The sequence below is a fragment of the Taeniopygia guttata genome, chromosome 3, assembly GCF_048771995.1.
Source record: "Taeniopygia guttata chromosome 3, bTaeGut7.mat, whole genome shotgun sequence".
NCBI lineage: Eukaryota > Metazoa > Chordata > Aves > Passeriformes > Estrildidae > Taeniopygia > Taeniopygia guttata.
Window position 1 is genome coordinate 9,071,773 of NC_133027.1, and position 22,371 is coordinate 9,094,143.

Consider the following 22,371-nt stretch of genomic DNA (forward strand, 5'->3'; position numbering starts at 1 on the left):
AGGAACAGTCTGACGCTCGAGCTCACAGCACAGCTTTGGTGTTCCAGGCAGTTGTGTGGACCCTGGTGCCCAAAGCCCTGCATGGACTGGTGTGCCCACTGCAGGGAGTGCAGCTTTCTTGAGAGGCTCCAGAATGAGGAACAGAAGTGGTGCTGGAATGAAGTTGTGCCTTAGGGAACAAGCCCTGCCCATTAGCAGCACTCTTCATCTCAAGCCAGTCCAATTCCTGTCTTTGGAGTTATTGGAGGATATCTCACTGACATTCAGTATGCAACCCAAACATACTTTTAAACTGTATATTATCAGAGATGGCATTTCTATCTTAATTTTTTTAATATAATCCACTACTGTTGGTCCATTAAAGAGACATTTTACGTGGCTGTAAGTCTACATACAAGTAACAGCATGAAACCAAAGGAAGTCAAACATGAAAATGAGTTCTTAATTTTTAAAAAATTAAATACCAGTTGCTTTTCATGTCCTTCTAAGCCAGTTAAGTGGAAACCTGACTCCCCTAAACAATCTACACGTGAAGGCTCAATGCACATTGCTACTCTTTCAATGTTTCGCTGAGATTTTAAATTCTAATAGCTACACAGTCTCATTTCCTTTCTAGCATTTAGACAGAGGGTTTTTTTACAGTTTTTAAATAGAAGAAATAAAACCAACCATATTCTTATCTCCTATTTTCAATTTAGCTTCAGAAATTAAAATTTCTACCATATAATTGGACCAAAATTATCTACCGCTTTCCAGTGCTTTTCATTCTGTATACCCATGCTTCAAATAGAAATTCAATGCTATGATCAAGTACAAATCACCTATTGTCATTGAATAGGGCATTATAAAATACTGATGTATTTCCTCTCTTTTATCTGTTTTTCCAAATGGTTTCATGGTCACAATGGACACCTATGAAGTCAGCTTAAAAAAAAAAAAAAAAAAAAAAAAAAAAGGAAACCTCTCCTTATAAAATGATGCTGTAGTATTCTTTGCCAGTTCTTTGCTAGTCCCAGCCACAAATACAGGCTGGACAGGGAATGAATTGAGATCACACCTGGAGAAAACAGCTTGGGGATGATGAGAGATAAGAAGCTGAACACGCCCTGGTAATGTGTGTTTGCACCCTGAGAAGCCAACAGTGTCCTGAGCTGCATCAAAAGCACATTGAGGGAGGTGACTCCACCCCTCTGCCCTCATGAGGCTCCACCTGGAGTACTACATCCATCTCTGGGATCCCCAGCAGGAGGGGGACATAGACCTGCTGGAGTGAGTCCAGAGGAAACCAGGAAGATGATCAGAGGGCTGGAGCACCTCTCCTATGGAGACGGGCTGAGACAGCTGGGGTTGTTCAGGCTGGAGAAGAGAAGGTTCCAGAGAGACTTTATAGCACCTAAAGGGCGTATAAGAGAGCTGGAAAGGGACTTTTTACCAGTACTGATAGGCAAGGGACAACGGCTACAAGCCGATAGAGAGCACATTTAGATTGGACATGGAAGCAAACCTTTACTGTGAGGGTGGTGAGGCCCTGGCATAGGTTGACCAAAGTCGTGGATGTCCCACCCTTGGAAGTGTTCAAGGCCAGCTCAGGATGTGGCCCTGAGCTACTTGATCTAGTGAAATCCCTTCCCATGGCAGTGGGCCTGGGACAGGATGACCTTTAAGGTAATTTCCAACCCAAGCTGATCTGTGAGTCATGCAAGTAGAATCCAATCTATAACATAAAGCTCTTCTTGCATTAGAAAAAGTACTAGTTCATTCAGGAATAATTAATATAAAGAGAAAATTATTTTGTACATTTTTATAGAAGCATACTGTACATTTTAAAAGTCTTGGGATGTTCTTTCCCTTCATTTTTCTTTCTTCTATGTTGAAAATTAAATTCTGTAATAGAACTGCCAAGCCAAACATTGATATATGCTTAAGGGAGAATATAGGAGCCTTATTTGCATCTTCTTTTGTGCGCCCTGTGTTATACTAATAATTTTCTGAAATAGTAGTTAATGGCTGCCTTGCAGCCATCTCCTGACCTCCTCACGTCCAAGCCCTTGGCTGCAGAACTTGAGCTCGATAGTGAGATACAGAGGAGACAGACAGAAACATCTGAAATCCACAGAAGAGCATCAAGGCAGGTTTACCTAAGTGAATCGAACAGTGCCAGGGCTCAGACACCAGGTGGTTCAGTCATCCATACATTTAACTTATTAACCAGCTCTTGGCATGCTTTTGTCCAGGTCCAGGTTAGCACTATCCCATGGAGTTCTCAGGGGTGCTCAGGGGGTCAGAAGTAAGCAAGGGCAATCCCCATTAGACAGCTGAGACACAACCTCTTCGTTTTAGAAGATGAGAGTTTCGTAGGATAGATGGGACTAGATGCTGCCAGTTGGCCTCAGGGTCAAAATTGTGTTGCCCTCACTATTCAATTTACTGGTATAGATTCTGCCTCAGGCTCCTGTCTATTTCTAGAGATTGAAATAAATTCTGTACAGGCTTGTCTTTTCCCTATGATAAGGACACAACACTGCTGTTGATGACATTTTTGTTATATGTGAAATTGGCAGGATGTAAACAAATGGGAAAACAACAGAAGGTATTGTCCAGGCTCCATCACTTGAACATCTGGTTCAAAGAAAAAATGTTGCTGTGAATAAAGAACTTTTGAAACTGGTGATATGGACTCTTGCCTACCCCTTGCAGACTGTTCTTTGAGCCCCATGCAGGTAAAACTGCCATGTTTCAAACAATAAAAACAAATATATACCTTTTTTTCTCTTCCCTCCAGTCACCATCACCAGGAGTATGTACTCCATGAAGCAGGCCAGGCATGGGATGCTTGTGCTTTCATCACACCCTGATGATTTCTCTCTGTCCATTGATTGTGCTGGAAGCAATGTTACATCAACTCTCTGTGCAGGCACCAACAAAGATGAAAAATACAAGTAACATTGTTACTAATACCACACATGCTTTAAGACATCTTGGTACAGATACAAAACTCTTCAGTGAATGGAGGGAGAATAAAAAAGACCTAAAAATATATTTGTCATAAAAGATTGAGTTAAGGGACAAGAAAAAGTTCAAGACACAAACCACAAACCTTTAGAGAGCAGTAAGTACTTTGGGGGAAGGAGGGGGTGGGGACTGCTAGGAATATTCTCTATGCTTAAGCAAAAGGCTATAATAGTTCTTTTGTGTCTTAGGACAAAAGCATTTATCCCATAAATATGCTGGTTCAGATTATTTTTGAAATAATTCAATTTTTCATGATTACTTAGAAATAGGCAGAAATGTTCTCACACTTTTAATTCTTTTTTTGGGGGTTGATATTGTCTGGAATTTACATCTAAGTTCTCAGTTTGAAAGGTAGTTGTGTTCTCTTCAGGAAAGCAGAGGAGAAAAAAATAAAAGAAGAAATGTAGAAATTCAGTTTATTTAAATTTATTAAGTTGGTCTTACAAACCTAGACCCTCACTGATGTTCTAACAATGAACCTTACCGCCTGCTCTCCAACACTGTGTGCCCTTAACCACACATTCTCATCACCCCCTAGCTTTTCTTCAATTATTTTATGGGGAATGCATTTCCCACTGACATTGCAGCTGAAGTACCACCATATCTTGCCTGGGTTACACACACAGCAAGGCTCTCAACTCACTGCAGACAATAAGGGAAAATTCAATTTCTTGGGAATCATGTTCTAAGCCAATCCTCCCTTTTTGCTCCCAAAAGAACAGGGAAATAAAAGTACTTCACCAGATAATATTTTCACTAGATTCCTTTAGTCAGTTTTAGTTTCTGTTAGAAGCACATAAACTTCCTGAAGAAAAATCAAGGAAAACTCTAACTCCATTCAGGGTTTTTAAAAAATGTTTATCTTTTAAAAGTTCCGTGATAAGGCCATTTGTATGGCCTTTCATACAAATCACTTTTGACTGAAATGCTAATTACTATTTTTTTAAAAAAATCAAATTCTCCTCAGGTTCAGTGAGTTAGAGACTGAAATCTAAAAGCTTTGGAGAAAAATATTGTAAATAAGAAATGGAAAAAAGGTTAATATAATTTTCTGTGAGTCAAGTTTGTTTTATTGACTTTTCCTCCATCCTGAATTTTTTAAACATGAGGAGAATAAAGTATTTGTCTTAAAATATAATGTTGCCTTGATAAAATTATTGGGATTTTTTTCTTTTTTTGTGATGTTTTACATGGTTTTAAGTCATAGCCATCTTCAGACATGTTATCATTGGTTACATTTCTTCATGGCTTTGCAAACAGCTACAGCCTCTTGTGCAGACATTGTGCAGACTCTGTAAAAAGGTTACAAAACAGTGCTCACCTGAGGTTATGTCCCAAGCCAGCACAGTGGCATTAACAGCAACCCAAAATAGAAAGCTGGGGAGAGGTAGGTTTTCTCTCCCTAATGAAGGACTGAAAAGTGATCCTACTCATGCTACCATTATACCATTACAACTCAGTGGGCTTCAGTGGAAATCCTCCTGAATTATTTCAGATAGATTAAACTTAACTCTCTAAATGTTATATTTACTGAATAGCAGACATCCAGCAATTTTAAAGCACCTTGGGAACATTAGTTAAGCTCCAGAATCTCTCCTCCCATGGTTTCCCAACTGGAAAATAAATTAATCTCGTTTATGGACATTTAAATCATTACCCAGGAATATTCCCCAAATTTGTGCAAAATCACACAGCAAATCACCATCCAGGTCAGATACAGAACCTGTTCTCTTGGGCTTTGCTACTACACATTTTACCCTCTTTTAGAACAATAGATTTAAACTCTTACAGATTATTACTTTTATCTTAAACACTCTCTTACTTCAAATGGCTGCTGAGTTCTCAGTAGGGCCATTTAACATAAGTGCCTGCTCTAGTTATTCAGTCCATTAAAACAGAAATCAGACTACATTACCCAGAACACACTAAAGCCTCCCACAGCCCTGCTCAGTCACAGAAGCAGTCTGCCAATAAATAAGTTCTCTACAGTGTCCCCTACTAAAATCATTTAGGAGCTCTATGTTAAAATACATGAATACATATGTTTATAAAAACCTAACAGCCAATATCTGAATTATAAGGTAATTTAGGTAGACAAGCACTTGCTTATGCACGTTGGGTTGGATATTTCATTAGCCATGACTAATTCCTGGGATGCTGTTACTCTGCTTTGAAAACACATATATTATTTTCTTTGGCTGTGGGATATTTGTGCTTTTTGAATTTATCTGGCCGTGGGAAGCACAGGATGTTTTGTGTGTGTGGGTTTTGGACACATAAAGAGAGTTAAATCACACATGAACAAGGTAGGCAATACCCTAAACTAATAGACAGGAGAAAAGACAAGTGAAAAAAATCCCCAATGCCTGCTTTCCTAAATTCCTAAGAAGCTAGGTTACTTTTTATCATTGCCACCACTGGAGAAAGTTCAGAGCTGTGAGAGGAAGTAGGTGGTGTGGGAAATGATATGTTTAAAAATACATAGATAGCTCCTCAAGGCAAAGTCACAGTTCTACCTTCCCTGTGGATGCAGCAGAACCAGCAAAACTGATTCCGAAGTTTTCTTCCCCATTTCTTCCTTCCACCACTTTTGCTTCACCTGCTGCAGTGGCAGAACATGACAGTCCCAGGTCTTTGTCTCCAGAGCAGCAAAATGAAGATTTGCCTGCTTTGCCTTGAACTGACTAAGCACACCTTTGTTTAGTAAATTCAGGAAGCAGTCAGGTAATACATGTGAATTACTAGTCCAGAGTCCTGCAGGTAATTGATTGCCCTCAACACTCATATGCAAAATGTGTGACTTTGCAAGACCTGAGCTCTATAAAAATAAACATAATCAAATTCAGACAGCATTTGCTTGCCAATTACTGGCAGATTTGTACCATTTATGGTCAGTCCATTATGACACAGTTCTACAAATTGAATTTGATACAGAAAATGTTAAGAAGGAAGGATCTTTGGCTTCGATTTATCCAGAACAAATGGGCAAATGGAAAAAATCAAATCTGAATTTGTAGCTACAAGGCAATTTGGACAAATGTTAGGCTATATTGTCCTATCTGTGGAGCAAAACATGATCCAAACGACCTCAATGCATTGAGATGATATAATTTGATGATAGCATCTAGAACTGTGGCAGCACAAGCAATCTGGTGTTCAGGACATTCCTGAATTTTGGTTAAAAGCCTTCTCTTCTTTTTAGCTCAAATATATTTGTTGGTTTAGATTTCCCATTTATGGTGAAAAAATTAAACTGCCCTAGATGGGAGGAAAGGTGCCTGTGGTATAATTGATTTGCCAATTGCCTTTATTACGGTAGAAATGTTCAGCACTTTTTCCTCCTCAGGGAGATTTTATCTTGAAAAACTATGCCAACAGACAGACACATTTGTACAAGTTAATCTGAATTTTATAATCCATAGGATTTAAAAATGCCCTATGAAAAATGTGGTGTTTGCACTGTATTGTCTCTGTCTAGATGCCAGCAAAGCCTCTCTGTCACTCCCCTCTGCAAATGAGCAGGAGACAGAAAATATTATGAAGGGTTCATGGGTTGAGATAAGGACAGGGAGAGAGACAATCCACCCATAACCATACTGGGCAAAACACATTTGACTTTGGAAAATCATCTGAATTTATTGCCAATCAAAATAAAAGTAGGATAATGAGAAGTAAATCTTAAAAACAACTATCTCACACCCCTTCCTCCTTCCCAGCTCCACCTGTTTCCCCAAAGGTGCAAGGAGATGGAATGGAGTTTAGGGTCAGTTCATCACTCATTGTTCCTGCTGCTGCTCAGGGAGAGGAGACCTTCCCTTGCTTCAGCATGGGGTCCCTCCCACAAATGCAGCTCTCATGAACTTCTCCAGGGTATGTTCTTCTCATGGCCTACAGTTCTTTATGAACTTCTGCAGCATGGGTTCCTTTCTGCGGGGTACAGTCCATCCAGAACCACCTGCTCCAGCCTGGATCCCCCACAGGGTCACAAGTCCTGACAAGAAATCTACTCCAACATGGGCTCCTCTCTCCACAAGTCTGCAGCTCCCTGCCCTGGGGTCACAGCCTCCTCTGGGCATCCATCTGGGCATCTCCTATGGGCCCTCCATGGAATGAAGGTGGATCCCTGCTCCCGCATGGAGCTCCATAGGCTGAAGGGGCACAGCTGCTTCACCATGGGCTACACCATGGGCTGCAGGGAAATCTCTGCCTCAGCTCCTGTTCCTGCTTCTCCACTGACCTTGGTGTCTGTGTAGTTGTTCCTCTCACATGTTCTTACTCCTCTCTTCTGAGCACAATTACAGCAGCACAGTAACTTTTTTTTTCCTTCTTAAATATGTTATCACAGAGGGGTTATCACCATCGCCGATTGGCCCAGTCTTGGCCAGAAGTGGGTCCAATTTGGAACCAGCTGGCATTGGCTCTGGGGGACAAGTGGGAAGTTTGTGGCAGCTGCTCACAGGAACCACCCCTGCAACCACCCCCACTCCCAAAACCTGGCCATGCAAACCCAATACACCACAATAGCAATCTAGTTAATGGTAGAGGTTGTAGCTTTAAAATAATTTCCCTTCTCTAGAATAAAAAAAAACCTCACCTCTTTCATCCTTTCCTCATTTGAGTGATGCTCCAGGCCCATTTGTTGTCTTCATGGCCCTTTGTTGGACTGTCTCCAGTAGTTCCATATCTTTCCATAGGGAAGCAGAAATTCACACAGCAAAAATACTGTTGGTTCTCACGAAGAGCACATACCACATTTGAAAACTAACATAGGTCTTCAGATCTGTTGTATGGATTTCATCTCATCCAACTTTGTGGATAGGATCCTGCATAGACTAAATTCAAGTCTGCAAGGAGCAATCTAAATGCATTCTGGGAGGTGGAATTCAGTTGCTTAAATTTCTAGCACCCTAGAAGACCCCACCTATTTTCATCTGTTACTAGTTCTAGAAGAGGATGTTTCCTCTAATTTCCTTCTCATATCTGCCAGTCTAGTGTAGATGTCTTAAATTCTTTAGGGTTGTCTCAGATGTAGCTGTGAGGTTATTAACCGTGATGGGATTATCGTGCCTGCAGATTGCTAAAGGTAGGTGATTTAATCTCAAACTTTTCACCACTGAAATCAACAGTAAAGACATCTTCACTGATAGTAGTTACTCAAGCAATCCTGTGGGAGTTTTTTATAGTCAATGGAGAAAATCTGGCCATTCTAGGATGTGATTTTTCCGGTATTTGTCAGGAAATTACTCCCTCCTTTAAAAGGACATTTTCATATTTTATTGGAGAGATACTCTTTCTTATTTCAACACCTGCAATGTGCATGGGAGCTTCCACTTTACAAAGCCATGGCAGACTGGCTTTGTTCTTCACAGGGTTTGCCCAGCTGCACATTTCACTGGGGCTTGTAAAAGTCCAGCACCTGCTGCTCGATGCCGCAGTTTGAAAATCTTCTCTACTGAGTCTTTCCTAGTGAATTGTAGAAGGCTGTTGCCATCCTCTGGCACTCACAGGAAGATGTCTTAAGGAAGGTCAGCTCCCAGTTGCTCAAGTAGGGCAAGTCAAAGCAAGGTAAAGGAAGGTCATCCAAAGTAATAGAGACAACAACTGAGTGGAAGTCAGCAGCAGTATAACCCTGCTCCAAACAGTATTGTCTCTGTGCTGAAGAGCTTTAATGAGAAAAAAAGGATTATTAACTTTCAAGTGTTGCAATGACAGCTTGTTTTTCCCCTGTGGATGCATGGTATGCTCACATGGCATGGCACAGCACAGAACAATATACACTTAGCTAAGTGCTAACTACAACATCTTACAATTCACTTTACCCACATCCTGACTGAAGGGTGGGCAAGAACAGAATCTTTCTAGATAAAGTGAGCACAGTGTAAGGTCATCATTAACCCCTCTGTGCCTATTACTATGATTTACAGCAATGGATGAGTACAGCATCAGCAAAACTTCCATGGAAAAATTATAGTCCATAATAAAACTGTACAGAATAGAATCATTAGAATTCTGGGACTGGTTTCAAAATATTTAATTTTTAAAGTTTCTAACGTTGACCTTGAAAATTTTCCTCTCCCCTTGCCATCCCTTCCTGTGATCAAACATTCTCAGTCATCACAAACTGCACACATCACATGCATTTTCTCACAACATCTCATGTGAAAGACAAAATCACCTTGCAATTTTAACCTCAAATAAAACCAACGAAAACAAATTTCTATTTTCATTACCACCAAATTTAACTCTGAGAAGACAAGCTGACAAAAGAGTAAGATCCTTCAGACCTCCATTGTAATCCTTTCCTTTCTGACCCTTTTCAGCTCTGTTTAGCTTTCACTTCCTTCATATCTTAGATATGATTTATCAGTCCTTTTTGCAGCAGCCTTGTCCTCTTCACAGCAGAGTGCCATTTTCACAGAGTTGTCCTTCTGTGGGAGTAGGAATCCTTGTCACAGACCTGCAAATAACTTCACCACTTGATATTAAGAATTTCTGTTAAAGAGATACAAAATCATTTTCTTTAGAGAGAGTAGTTTTAATCTTGTTCAATTGTTTCTCAGAGTATCACCTAACCTTTTCACGACTTGTGAAAAGTGATGTGATGGGGTGGGAAAAGGGACACCAATAAGCCAAATTTCCAGATGAGCACATTTCACAGTTTCCTTTTCAGTTGTAACCACTGGTCTTCATCACACCTGAATTCTAGCATCCTGCTCATTATTTCCCCTGCCAGTCAAGAAGAAGGATACAAGTACTATTTGCTTTCCCTGAAAAGTGTGGAATAGACTCCACTGGAGCATGCACCTGACAGGAGACTACAGATTTTGGGTTAGGTGAAGACATAATGGTACTGAACATCAGAATATATTGTCAAGATTGGTCATTTGTTAGCTAAAATGAAGTGTGTTATAGCTGTGGACATGTTTAGATACAAAAGGAAGGTAAGATGGGTGTGAAAGTTACCTTAACTTCATTTCCAGTGATAGTACTGGTGGGAAATGTCTTTCAGTATCCTTCATTGGTTTTTACAAATTCTGGTCACTGATAAATGACAGTGTTATGTGACTCACTCAGTGCTCTATTTCCACCAACTGAGAACCTGCAACTTTCTCTTTTCCTCCACAAAATTTACCACACAAAGATTCATATTTAAAACTTTTGTTAATTCTCACATTATTATCACAAAAAAAAAAAAAAAAAAAATCAAGACCTGGATATACTCAGAGACATTCAAGAAATTCCTGTCTTTGTGACATTGGTACCATTGGGCAGATATAGAAAATGTAAAATATTTAAAAAGTATAAGTAAATTTCACCTACTCATGTTCAAAACTAGGGTCCTGCAAACATCCATTTGTCTTTTTCCTGACTTGTAAAATATCTGAACCTACTAAAACTATCTAAACCTACTCTAGTAAGTTTATTTCTGATGTCTTTACCTCACTGTGTTCAAAATCCAAATTACAAAGTTTCTTGCTTGTCCAGAGTGGGGACATTTCTGCCACTATTAAAAAATATATTTTAAAAATATTATTTTATAAATAGGAAGGGCAAGGTTTCTATGTGCTGACCAGTTTTGCATGTTTGGTTTTTTCAAGGGGGCTGGCATTTGATCTTTCGTTTGTGTCACCTACTTTCCTCAAGATTAATAAGGTGGCCCAATTAATGCTTCATTCTCAGAACCAGACACCTTGAAGTTAAAAATATCAAACTTTACAGTACTGTAACTGATCTCTTTAGGCTTACCCTATTTAAAATAGTCCATTTGTAATTTGCTAATGTGAAGCCAAGTTTTCAAACACCTCTCCAATATTGGGGTTCATCAGCTGCAGGATGAAGGAAGACTTCATCAGGCCCAGTGTAACTCTCTAGCTTTAAAAAAAAGTACTGCTTTTAATGAACACTAATTATAATTGGTGAAAGATAAGCTGTGGATTCAACAGAGGGGAAAAAGGCTAATGCTTTTAAAATGTAGCCTGATTAATGAGGCTGTCATAGAACTTATTTATAGGTATGCTGTACAAAGTATCACAATCTCTGAAAAGATTTGCAGCAAATTAAAGCCATCAGAGTTTAGGAATCATAAAACTGATTTGACTCCAAAGGATATTCTGTACAGACCAATCAGAGGATTATAGCTGAGGCAGTGTAGATGTGAAGAGCAAGTGTTCTTAAACTGTTCTGGGGTGTGGGTCACATTTCAACCCCCTGACTCCTGCTTTCAGTCCCTTCTAAGTCACACATGGAATCACAACTAGATACTGGCCTTGTGTAACAGCAGCAATTGCCTTCTCTTAATAGTGGCATTCAGAAACTATTTAATATAGTTTTAGCTGGTTTTAATGTAAGATAGCAGAGGATCCTGTGCTTTGCTAGGCAGTTCTCTATGGACCTCCAGCAAGTGCTTCATGAATCACTAATGGTGCATGGTCTGCAGTTGGGAGCTATTGATTTGAAGAAATCCCATGTAAGTAAACAGACAGACCTTGTACTATATGGTGAAGGTCACTAAACATAAGAAACAAAATTTTCCCTACAGCAATGTGCATGGAGCATTTGGTATCCTGAAAGTTTAAAAAAAAAAACAACCCATATTTGGGATGTTATATTTAGAGTAAAGGAAGTACACTGACAGAAACAGAGGCTCAGGCATAGAGGTGCAAGACACAGATCATCTGGGAATTAAGAGAGAAAGGAATCCAAGCTCCTTTTTTTTTAACAATGATAAGTCCCTTTAATGTAAACAGTCTTTAAATCTTGACTCTAAAAGGATTAGAAAATTCATCCAAACTAAGACAAATAGAGAGGGGGACAGATATGGTTATTTCAGTTGAAATCTGCATTATACACAATAGCCTAAAAATGTTAATGCATACATTTGAATTCTAAGGGGCAAAAAGGAAAAAAAAAATCGTAATATGGCAGGCTGGTGCATGAAGCTGATTGTATGGATATGTTTCCAGACCTGAAAAGGGAGGAAAATCACCAATTATTACAACCATTCTGAATTTAATACAAATTCAAAAGAGAAAACACTTAGAAATTATTGATTTCTCAGCCTACCATAACGTCTTTGGACATCAATATATTGTTTGATGATACCAGCCTTTGCCTTTTGTTTCTCTTGCAGCTCTATAGATGTTAACTTGCAGGCAGCCTTGCTGGCACAAGAACATAATAGCATATAGGATTTTGGCTATACTGAGCACTGGATAATTTTGATGACTTATAAAATCCTTTAGCCTAGAAGTGCTTTATTTTCAAGCTCCACTATAATTAGTTACAAAGGCTATTTGAGTGAGATGTGAGGCAAGACTGGAAGGTTGTTGTTAAATGAAATCAATTTCACCTTCTTTGTCTCTTGCTGTAATATTTTCCTTTAAATCTATAGTGAAGAAACAGACTATTTCAGACAGTCATCTACCAACAAGGACTTGTTCAGTAGTTTCAGTATCGCATTCAGGAACAATGAAGGGATTCAGCTGATACCAGCCTTTGGCTGGATAGTTCTCTGTGTGTCTCTCAGGCTGTGTCTCCACTTACATTACACATTCCAAGCATGGCTAGCTTCTTCAGTTTGAAGGAAGGCACAGTTGACCTACATAAACTTCTCAGGCTTTAACTGAATTTTGAGCAAAGGCAGCACGTCCCACCAGCTCTGTTCAGACTCCCAGATCTGAACAGCCTCATACATTACTGATACTCCATAGTTTGCCAGATCAAAAGAATAGGGATGTACCTCCAGAAAACCTGGTCTGGTTTTATAGTCCATGAATTCTAAAACAAAGGTCTCAAGAAGAAACCACAGTGTATCCCATGCTCTTAAGTAGGGTGGGTGGAAGAAGCATTCCAGCAGAAGAGTAACAGAGTCCAGGTTTAAGAACTGTGCCAAAGAACTGAAATTTGTTTAGGGATGACACAGATATGGTAGCTACTAACAGAGAAAAGGAATCCTCACCTACTTGCTCCCATCTGACACACAATTCATGAATGTCACAAGTAGTCACACTTCAAATTCTGAAATGATTATGCTTTTCTGTTCATTTGCTTGAGTGAAACTTGACATATACAAAAAGACTCGACATGGAGTTATGTGAACATTTCATGCACGTATGCAGACAATGAGGAAATAACAGAAAAAATTTTAAATCTGGAAAATATGCCTTTAACAATTGCTTAAGTCCTGACTAAAAAAGATAGCTGCTGAAAGCATATCAGTGATTAGTCTCCTGACCTTTCTTCAACTTGAAGTCATCAGCTATTGTTCATCACTGATAATAATAATAACCTTTATTTTATGAGGTGACTGACAGACAATCCTTAGAGACCACAGTCTTTCACAAGAGCAACCTGCTTAAAAAATAAGTACTATTTAGCAGGCTCAATAAAGTGAAATTAATTCAGAATTTTTATATCAAATATTAGAAACATGAAACACTGTCTATGCAAAAAAAAAAAAAAAAAGGCAAGAAAAAAGAGTCATTCAAATGACTTTCAAAGGAAGAAGCTGTAGCACAAGTTTGGGAAGAAGAATGGCAGAATATTAAAATTTATTTCCCCTTTACCCCAATTTGTTTTTCAATAAGAAGGTAGAAAATGTCTCAAAGTGTTCTTTTCCTTTTTTCATTTTGAAAGGCTAAGAGGAGGGAAATCCAAGACTGTATGAACTGTCACCAGTCTATCTTTGACAATGGACAGTTCTGAATCCTCAGATATGAACACTATTATCCTTTATTTAGGAGGAGGGGTGTCTTCCTAATCACAGCCAGCAATCGTCTCATGACCTGAAGCGGCAGTGGCTGCCCTCTTCACATTTTCGTACTTCCAAGTGTAATTGCATATGTTACTCTAGACCAGACTTGAATGAAAATCCCTTTCAGGAAAACCCCAGGAGGTGGAGCCAATAATAGGGTAGGTGGCTCTCATTCCTCAGAGTCATTATTGAACCAATTGGACAATGCAGTGTGAGGGGTCACAATGAGCACTGCACTCTTCTGAACGAATTGTAAAGCCAAAGCCTTGAATAACTCTGGGTGTTAGATGGAGGTTTGGTTTTTTTCAAGAAGACTTTGCTCCATCAAGACCTAGCCTGAATATTTTGTTTAGCCTGTGTTAGTAGTATAGAGGAGGTCTATGTGTGCTCCTACACCGTTCTCCTTCCTCACTGGAAGGAGCAGCACCTCACCAGTGAGATTTTCATTTGACAGAATAATTTAATCCAACCTTTTAAAAAATTACTATCGTAATTTTCCTGGAGGGCTGCAGAGTATTTGTCCTTAAACTCTGTGTGCTTTCCATGTTCACTGCATTTACCACCATTACCTGAAGAACAGAAGAACCATCACGAGTACTGGGAAGGTCAGGAATTGTTTAGAGACTCATCTGAGGAAATGTCTCCTTTTCCTAGCAATAACAGTATCTCAGGCAAAATGTTTTGAATTATATGAAGCCAGTAAGGAGCTAAAATGAAGTTATTAACTCTTGACGTTTTCTTACATATTAGTCAACTATCATGAAACATTCATTGAGGAAAGATAAGACCATAAAGGGATAGAAGAACCTGAAAAATAAATCTCATTGGAATTTTAAAACTTTGAAAATCTCAGCCTAAATTTTTAATTTGTATTTGGGGTTGGGGGAAAATATATACCAGCTGAAAGGGCTCAACATGAGATAGCCATGTGTTGGTAGTATGAAATATATTAACATATGTGACCATTATAAAAATGTCAGCATTGTAATCCTAAATCCGCCAAGTCAGAGGAAGATTCAACAGTCAAATGCCCCACATCATGTGGCATATGTCAATCTCCTTAGACTATGACAGTTAAGGTGGTCGCTGGACAGATCATCACCACTCAGGGACTTCTGCCACTGGCTTTCTGCAAGCCAGTTCTTGGTGCCTTACTTTCCTTGTGCACAAAGATGGAGGCAGTTTTTTTCTTGGAAGCTGTTTTGAGACCTACTAATGAAAGCAGTAGACAATTTTGTTGTTGTTGTTGATGTGATTTTGACTACAATCTAAACAGAAACACTTTTCATTCATGTGTAATTTACTTTGAAGAGTCAGCCTCTGTTTCTAGTTATGGATGATACGATATTATCAGACATCCAGACTGTAACATTTTTTGCTGTAGAGAAAAATCCATTTAAAAAATCCATTTATAATATTGCTGAAATATAGTACTCTTTTTTTTTTCTCCCAACTCCTAAGCTTTGAATACACATGGGAACTTGAGAGATCAGATCTAAATTGAGTGGATCAGCAAAATGTGGTAGAGTCAATGAAGTTATGTGGGTTTACATTATCTAAGAGTATGGCCCAAAGTGATAAGGACTGGCAGGAGAAAAACTCCACATCCTATCTCCCCCTTGAAACACATGCATTTAAAACTGCTGAAAAATGTTATTATTTCTGCTAAATATGTAATATATGAAGGATATGTCAACTTTTCATGCTTGTATAAAGATTATGTTGTTTTAAATGCCTTTTCTAGTCAGACCTAATCTACTCAGCCCAAAGACAAGCTGCTACAGTTTTATAATACACAGAACATTTTTGTGTTTCTCTCTGTGTTTTTGCATGTATGTGAACAAGAGAGAAATGCACTTACAACTGTGAATAGCCACTAATTAAGCAAATTAAAGCACTTTTTTTTTTTCATTAAAACTGCAGATATTTTCTTTCTGCTTTTTATTGTTTATTGGAAACAGTCTCTGACACCACCCACAATGGATTTTGCAAATTTTGTGGCTTATGTTGACTGTTTTGCAATTTATACGAGTGTGTAAAATATTCCCAGCACATACACTTAATCAAAACAAGCCCAATTAAGCTCAGTACTCCAGATTCCACCTCATTAGCTTTCTGTTCCTAAAATATAACAGATGTGATTGCTCCGGGCCATGAGTTAAAGACAAATTTTTCAGCTAAGCACTTGCAATACAACCTAAAGTTATATGAAGATTTAATTATTAGTTTCATTTTCATGGCTAACTGTAAAAGCTCATTTTTCACTTAATAGCAATGGTATTCCACTCCTGTGTTTTATCCACTGTTATAGAGAAAAGTGGAAGAAGGAAGAAGGGAGAAGTCAGGGGTCCTATTTTTACTCTTGGCCTCACATATTGAATGTGTGACTTCACAAACTTGCAGGGCTTTTACCCATTCTAAACTACAGAAATTCAGAAAGGAGTCGGCATCTCAGCTTGCCGAATATCACTTTTGCCTACAACCTCTGTGCAAGTGTGTGAATGATATTGTGGCATGTTTACTTGGCATGCTTCAAAAAGATAGAAAGGCTTAGCATACAGCAATAGATATCTAGCTCTCCCCTCAAGCAATTCTTGATACTTCTTAGTTGTATTTTAACTGTTTAGAACTACAAGCTTCCATATAATATCCAATATAAGGAAAAATATTATCCCTTTTCAGTAGTCAAAAGGCCAAAGAGGATTATTACAAGACTGACAGCAGGAATACGAAGAAAAGCTCTGCCAATTGTCAGTAGCTGTATTTCTTTGTCAATACCCCAGTACCAAGCTGCAGAATGTCTCCCACACTTTGTCTTTGTTATGGGAACTCAAGCATCCGGTGGATCAAAAATAATCTAGCCAAACTAAAGCATATCCAAGAATAATCCAGATGGGACAATCTGATTTGTCTGTGGCACAATTCACTATGGAGGTTTCCAAATGAGCTTTCACTTCCAATAAATTGAACTTCCTTACAAATTCTGTACTGACATCATCCTCTCCTCTGATTTCCCAGAATACTTGAGAGTCTCATAGGTAAGACCTGCTTTCCAAGCTCTGCAATTTGTCAGCTATACTAGGTGACCAAGAAGGCAACAGTCCCATGGTCTCTGCGGGGCAAGATCCTGTGATATGCCAACTGTGCAATAAATTGTGCACATAATACACATTCAGTCTTGCAAAAATGAACATAAACCAGTTGCATTAATATCAGTAGCAATATCACAGGCCCTAAAAAGGCCATTAGGTACCTTTTTTTTGCATAAATTATTGCATAAGGTACAAGGCCAGACTAATTATTAAAATTATGCAAATGATCCAATTCACTACTCTTTCCTCATTTCTGTGTAGGATGATTTTTTTAAAAGTGTGTGGTTGCTCTCTCAGCAGGGTGGGTATCTGAGATAGCCTAATTTAAGTCAATGGAGCTACACATTGGCATAAAACTAGTGTACTTAATAGGAGGTTAATGCTTAGAAGAAATGAGAAGCCAAGCTTTGTCCTGAAACATTTTCTCATGGCTGAGATCTCCTCTGGTTTGTACATTCCCACTGCATTATTATTTCTTTTCTTCTCAAAAAGTTCATAAAAACAACAAACAAACAAAAAACAAAAAAAACCACACCATGTTCTCTTTGTGGTTTATACTGAAGACATATCTTTTCTGTTTGTTAAAATATGGGAAAGGGTAGATAATGAAAATTTCTAGTGATTAGTCCCTAAGATCTTTATTTATGGATCCCTGGCACAAATACACTGCAGATAATAGTCCAATTTAATATTTATGATGTGCTAGGTTTCTCTGAATATATAAATTTGGCAATTATCATGGGAGTTATCCCTTATTTATCTCCTTTTGACTGTTAATTAGTAGGATTGCCATTTAATCATTAACAATCTTCTCTTCCAAAAAACATCCTACCTGCTAATTCCTTTATTAATGTGTCCCCATTGTGTTGCTATTTTCATTAGAAAATCTTTCTTAGTTATTCCATTGACAAGCTTTCATTTAAAAATACTAGATCTGCAGGTGTCTTGAAGTGACATATCACTGGCTGGACATATTAACCTGCAACCACTATACTGTTATGTACCTGTCAGTCCTCAGCAGACCAGGCATTAGGGCACTCACTAAGGTGATCAATGGCCCCTCAAATCATAGCACCCTTTTCAAAAAACAAAGAAAACCACTATATGTATGTAAATGGATATGGGAGTACAAAGCCTGGTGCAGTCTATTTAATTTAACATAATGATACTCAGTGTAAAGCTTATGCCTCTTTCTTTGACAAAATAAAACTGTGGCACAGAAATTATACCTTTGTTAAAAAGTTCTAACATTAATCAAGTCGCTTCCATGGAGAGATGAAACGACAAGCTCTAACATGTTAACATTCAGCAATGTGTTACTAATAGCATCATTAACACGTACCATATATAGCTGCACAGAGTGCCTTAATCTGAGCTAGTGCCAAGTCCCAGTTTGTCAAGTTGGGACACGGGAATGGCAAAATAATTTCATTCACTCCACCACCTAATTAAGATGGAGCTAAAAGCATGGAAGTTGAGAGCCTTAGCAGGTCTGCTGTGCCATTCCTCCAGGGTGGCTTTGTAGGGAATAGCAAAAATACTTAATATAGTCACTGTTGCATGTTAAATGATTGTTAGAGAAGTGGAAGCAGTACAGGTTGAATAAGTAAAGGGGAACACTGCCATCATTGTGCAGAAGGCACTCCTCCTCTCCACCTCATCTCTGCTCCCATGTTTGCCCATACTGCTATAAAATAATTATTTTTTTTTTTTAATACTGGGACTCTTGGCATTTACATAAAACCAAGCTACCTTCTTATAGTGTGCTGTTATCTGGTGCATATTATATGACTTTGCCCTGAGAATATGAAGGGAGAATTAGGACCTACTCATCCATTTAGGTTTCCTAGCAATTTCTATTATGAAGGAATCTTGTATTCTTCCCATTTGAGGAACATTTTTGATACCCATCTTAACAGCAGTTCTTAGCAAAGCAATGAATGCAGAGTCCAGCTTCTCACAAATTTGGCTCACTGGATTATTTTCTAACCTTAAATTTATGTAATTATTCTCTCCCAAAATCTGACCTGTAGAAACATATTTATAATACACTTTGACAAACAGCATGTTACTCTACTACCTGCATCAAGCTTGTACTTACAGCAGCACTATTTAACTAGATCCCAACCCTGGGTGCAAGCCCTTAGAGCGCTGGTGCCAGGAGTCAGCTGCAAAGTATCCTGTATCCAGTCAGGAAGAGAGAGAACCAGGTCTGCATAGTGACAGTGTAGTTCACCCTGTACCAGGCACCATCAATCCTTTCACAAGTCTATACATGGTTGCTGCTCAGAATTCTGCCCCCACTTAAGGAAATATTTGAGCCATTTTCTTTCTGATATCATCCCCTTAGTAGTGGCGTACTTGACAACGTGCTAAATTAATCTGGTTTCAAAAAAAGCTGAGGTATATATATGTTAAACTAATCATCAAGAAATAAACTCAATTCACAGTAAGACTCTTTCTTTCATATCCCCTTTATCCTGTGCATTTCGTGTTATTCAGTTCTAAGTGGGTAGTTTTTGTTTTTTTTTTAAATTAATGCAAGACTTGATTAATATTAACAAAAGAAAAATTTTTGAAGGATACTTCATTCTGTTGGTATGGTCCTTGCAAGCCACTGGCACATAACACAACAGCAGGGAGACCTGGCTCTTTTCATTTGGTGTTGAGTCTCTCATTTTGTTGTTTGAACAGTTTTATTGCTCCTCCCACATCCTTCTCATTGGTTCCCCCATTTCTAATTATGCATTTTTCTGGTTTAAATCCAATAAAATCAGAACAAAAATTAAAGCTTAGTAAATAATGTTTATAGGCTAAACTAAAGAAGGCAAGGTACATGCTCAGTACCTTTTTTGATACTTTAGCTCCCATCAGAATTTCTGATTAGTTTTGATGGTATCATTTCTCAGTGTAGTAGCTGACTAAGTCACTTGCCACATAATTTCCTGTAGTCAGGAAACTGGAAAGTGTACTTTGAAACAGCAGCCATTAATGGCAAAGTCAGAGCTGGCAATATTTGAAAGCTTGTGCTCACCTATTTCTCCTTAGGAATCTGTAAATCCATTCCTAATTTGTGATGCTTATCATCAAAAAACATATGGCCAGGTCAAAACGACAGATCCTAAGCTGGTGCAAATTGGCCAAGCAGCACTGTCAGCAGGGATACTGGATTTATAACAGCTGAGTATTTGGCCTATTTGTAGTTTAGTATGAATTATCTGACTGAGAGTATAGAAGTTATAACAAAAAACACCAAGTAATAGTCTTTCAGAAAGTCATCACACATTTTTCAGAAACTGAAAATTCTCAAATTTGTTAGTGTCTTTGGACCAGTTCCTTTTTCAGTTCAGATTTCATATTACCCATATTTTAGTTCTTTATAATAATGAAATGCACTTCTTCTCTTTTTATACACCAAATAAAATAAATTTAACTGTCATTAAGTCAAAGAGAGTCATTCTGCTATAAAAGAGTAATCTGTCTCTCACTTTTTCAGACTTAAGAAGTATGAAAAGAAGCTGCATTTAAAAATAGGCCAGACAATGTTAAGAATATATTTTTGAGAACAATCTGGCAGTGGAAAAGGAGAGAATAGCCTGACCCATAAGTTTTCCTTCCATCCCCAGCTGTTATAATTCTCCAAGTGCTGATAACACACAATTTAGTAGTTTAGGTGTGGAAACTAGTTGCTTTGTTTTTTGCCATATCTCTAATGCAGCAATATATATACACATATATTTGTATGCATGAGATTTACATGACAGACAGACAAAAGCACCTAGAGGCTGGATTCTCACTAACAATTAGAGGCACTGGTTGCACAGGAGGAAGTAATCTGTTGGATGTACATTGATGTGAAATAAAAGACTTGCATAAGGAGAATGCAGATTATATGATTGTGGTTTAATAAAAAAGAGACTAGAAATGGTAGGAATGGAGAATACAGCTGCTTTTGGTACTGCAAAGGACTGGCAAGTGTTTAGATTTAGAAAGTGTCATTTTGACATTGTGGAAACTGAATAGGAAAAGTGACTCATACTACCAACCTCTGAATATCCTGATCAAGTAAGTCATAATTACTGCTGGAAAAGAATGATATAAAAAGGAATTGAAAATAACAATTTCCTGTAAGCAGGAGAAAGCAAACAAAGTATAACAATGTCACAAATTTGGATTATCTTCAGCACAGAAGAAGCAGCAATAAAAAGTCTGAGAGTGAAAGACATCACAGACTGGATCCAATTTAATGCTTAAATGGCTAAAATCTTCAGCAATGCAACTTCCAGTGCTAATGACATGGCTGTGTGACATCCAGCACTTCTGCTGGGCATGCAGATACCCACTGCAGTGAATAGGGGCTCTCAGCAACCTCAAAATAATGACCTCTGTACAGAGGCAACACAAAGACACTCGCTCACTAGCCAGTTGGAAAATATCAGTTTCTGCTCCCAGAGCCAATCCTGTGACAAAATAAAGTGATGATTAGACACAAAAACATTCCAACACTCCAGCCTTCTTTCTCTGAAGCAGCACTACTGAGCACTGAGGTGCAGAGTTACACCGCTATTCTCTTTCCCTTCTCAGGCCAGGGACCCTTGCAATCATTTATACACACAGACACAGTTTCAAAGAGGAAAACAGAGCAAAAACTTCTTCACTTTTTTATGAACATAAAACATTTCACAGGTAATACACTTTATCAAACAGAAAAAGAAATTGAACTTGGGTGACCCACTTAATGACTGAATGCTTTAAAAATACCAGGCTAGTAGCCAGCAGCAGATGGAGCACTGAACTGATTACAGGGGCTGGTCAGCAGGGGCAACACTTCTACTGCTTAAACAGAAATTGCTCACCTGGATGAACACCTGAAAGTACTGAGCAAATGTACCAAACCAGCTCATTTAAAGATGTGTTGTCGAAGGAAACCCAGATCTCTGAAACATACATAATTCTCTCCATGTTATACAAAAAAGATATTAACATCTGCAATTCCACTTTGTGCAGGCCCAACCCTCTCAGAAGGTATGTTATATAGAAGTGTTCTGCAGATAGTTCATGCATAGACATCAGAAGAGACAGGCTGAGAAAAATTCAGTTTCTGGTGCACTCCATCTTGCCTACATGTGCACAAATGGAAGCACTTCAGATTTGCAGACCTCCAGTATACTGGGAATACAAAGAACCCAATCTAAAGTGCTTAGGGTTTAGGAGAGTTTTTTCCCTCTTTACAGAGAGGAAGTAGGCAAGCATGAGGAGCAAGCATGCAGCGTCTGTCCTGAAGATCTATTTGACACATTGCTATGCCTCTGAAATGCAAAGAGCTGAGAAAATGAGAAGGAGCAAGAAGCTTTGTTAAAGCCCTTTCCACTTCCTTCCAGTCTTCCCTTTTTCATCATCTTGTGCAGCTACAGGCACACTTCACTAAGTTATATATAAAATTGTCACGGTTTGACGCTGGCACAATGCCAGCGCCCCATGAAAATACAACTTACCAATCAAATGCTGTGAAAT

At 38.5% G+C, this 22,371-nt stretch overlaps 1 long non-coding RNA gene across 5 annotated transcripts in view; it reads right to left on the reverse strand.

The window, feature by feature from the left end:
• LOC140683622 (uncharacterized) overlaps positions 1-22,371 on the reverse strand; it is a 201,923-nt gene that overhangs the window by 89,074 nt on the left and 90,478 nt on the right. For 2 of the 5 annotated variants that reach the window (XR_012054809.1, XR_012054806.1), the window contains exons 1-2: positions 7,607-13,435; positions 2,762-2,906 (exon numbers count right to left, since the gene is read on the reverse strand). This is a non-coding gene — a long non-coding RNA (uncharacterized lncRNA). Of the gene's footprint in view, positions 1-2,761; positions 2,907-7,606; positions 13,442-22,371 lie in introns of those variants that run through there. The other 3 variants (XR_012054808.1, XR_012054807.1, XR_012054810.1) reach the window with 2 other exon arrangements.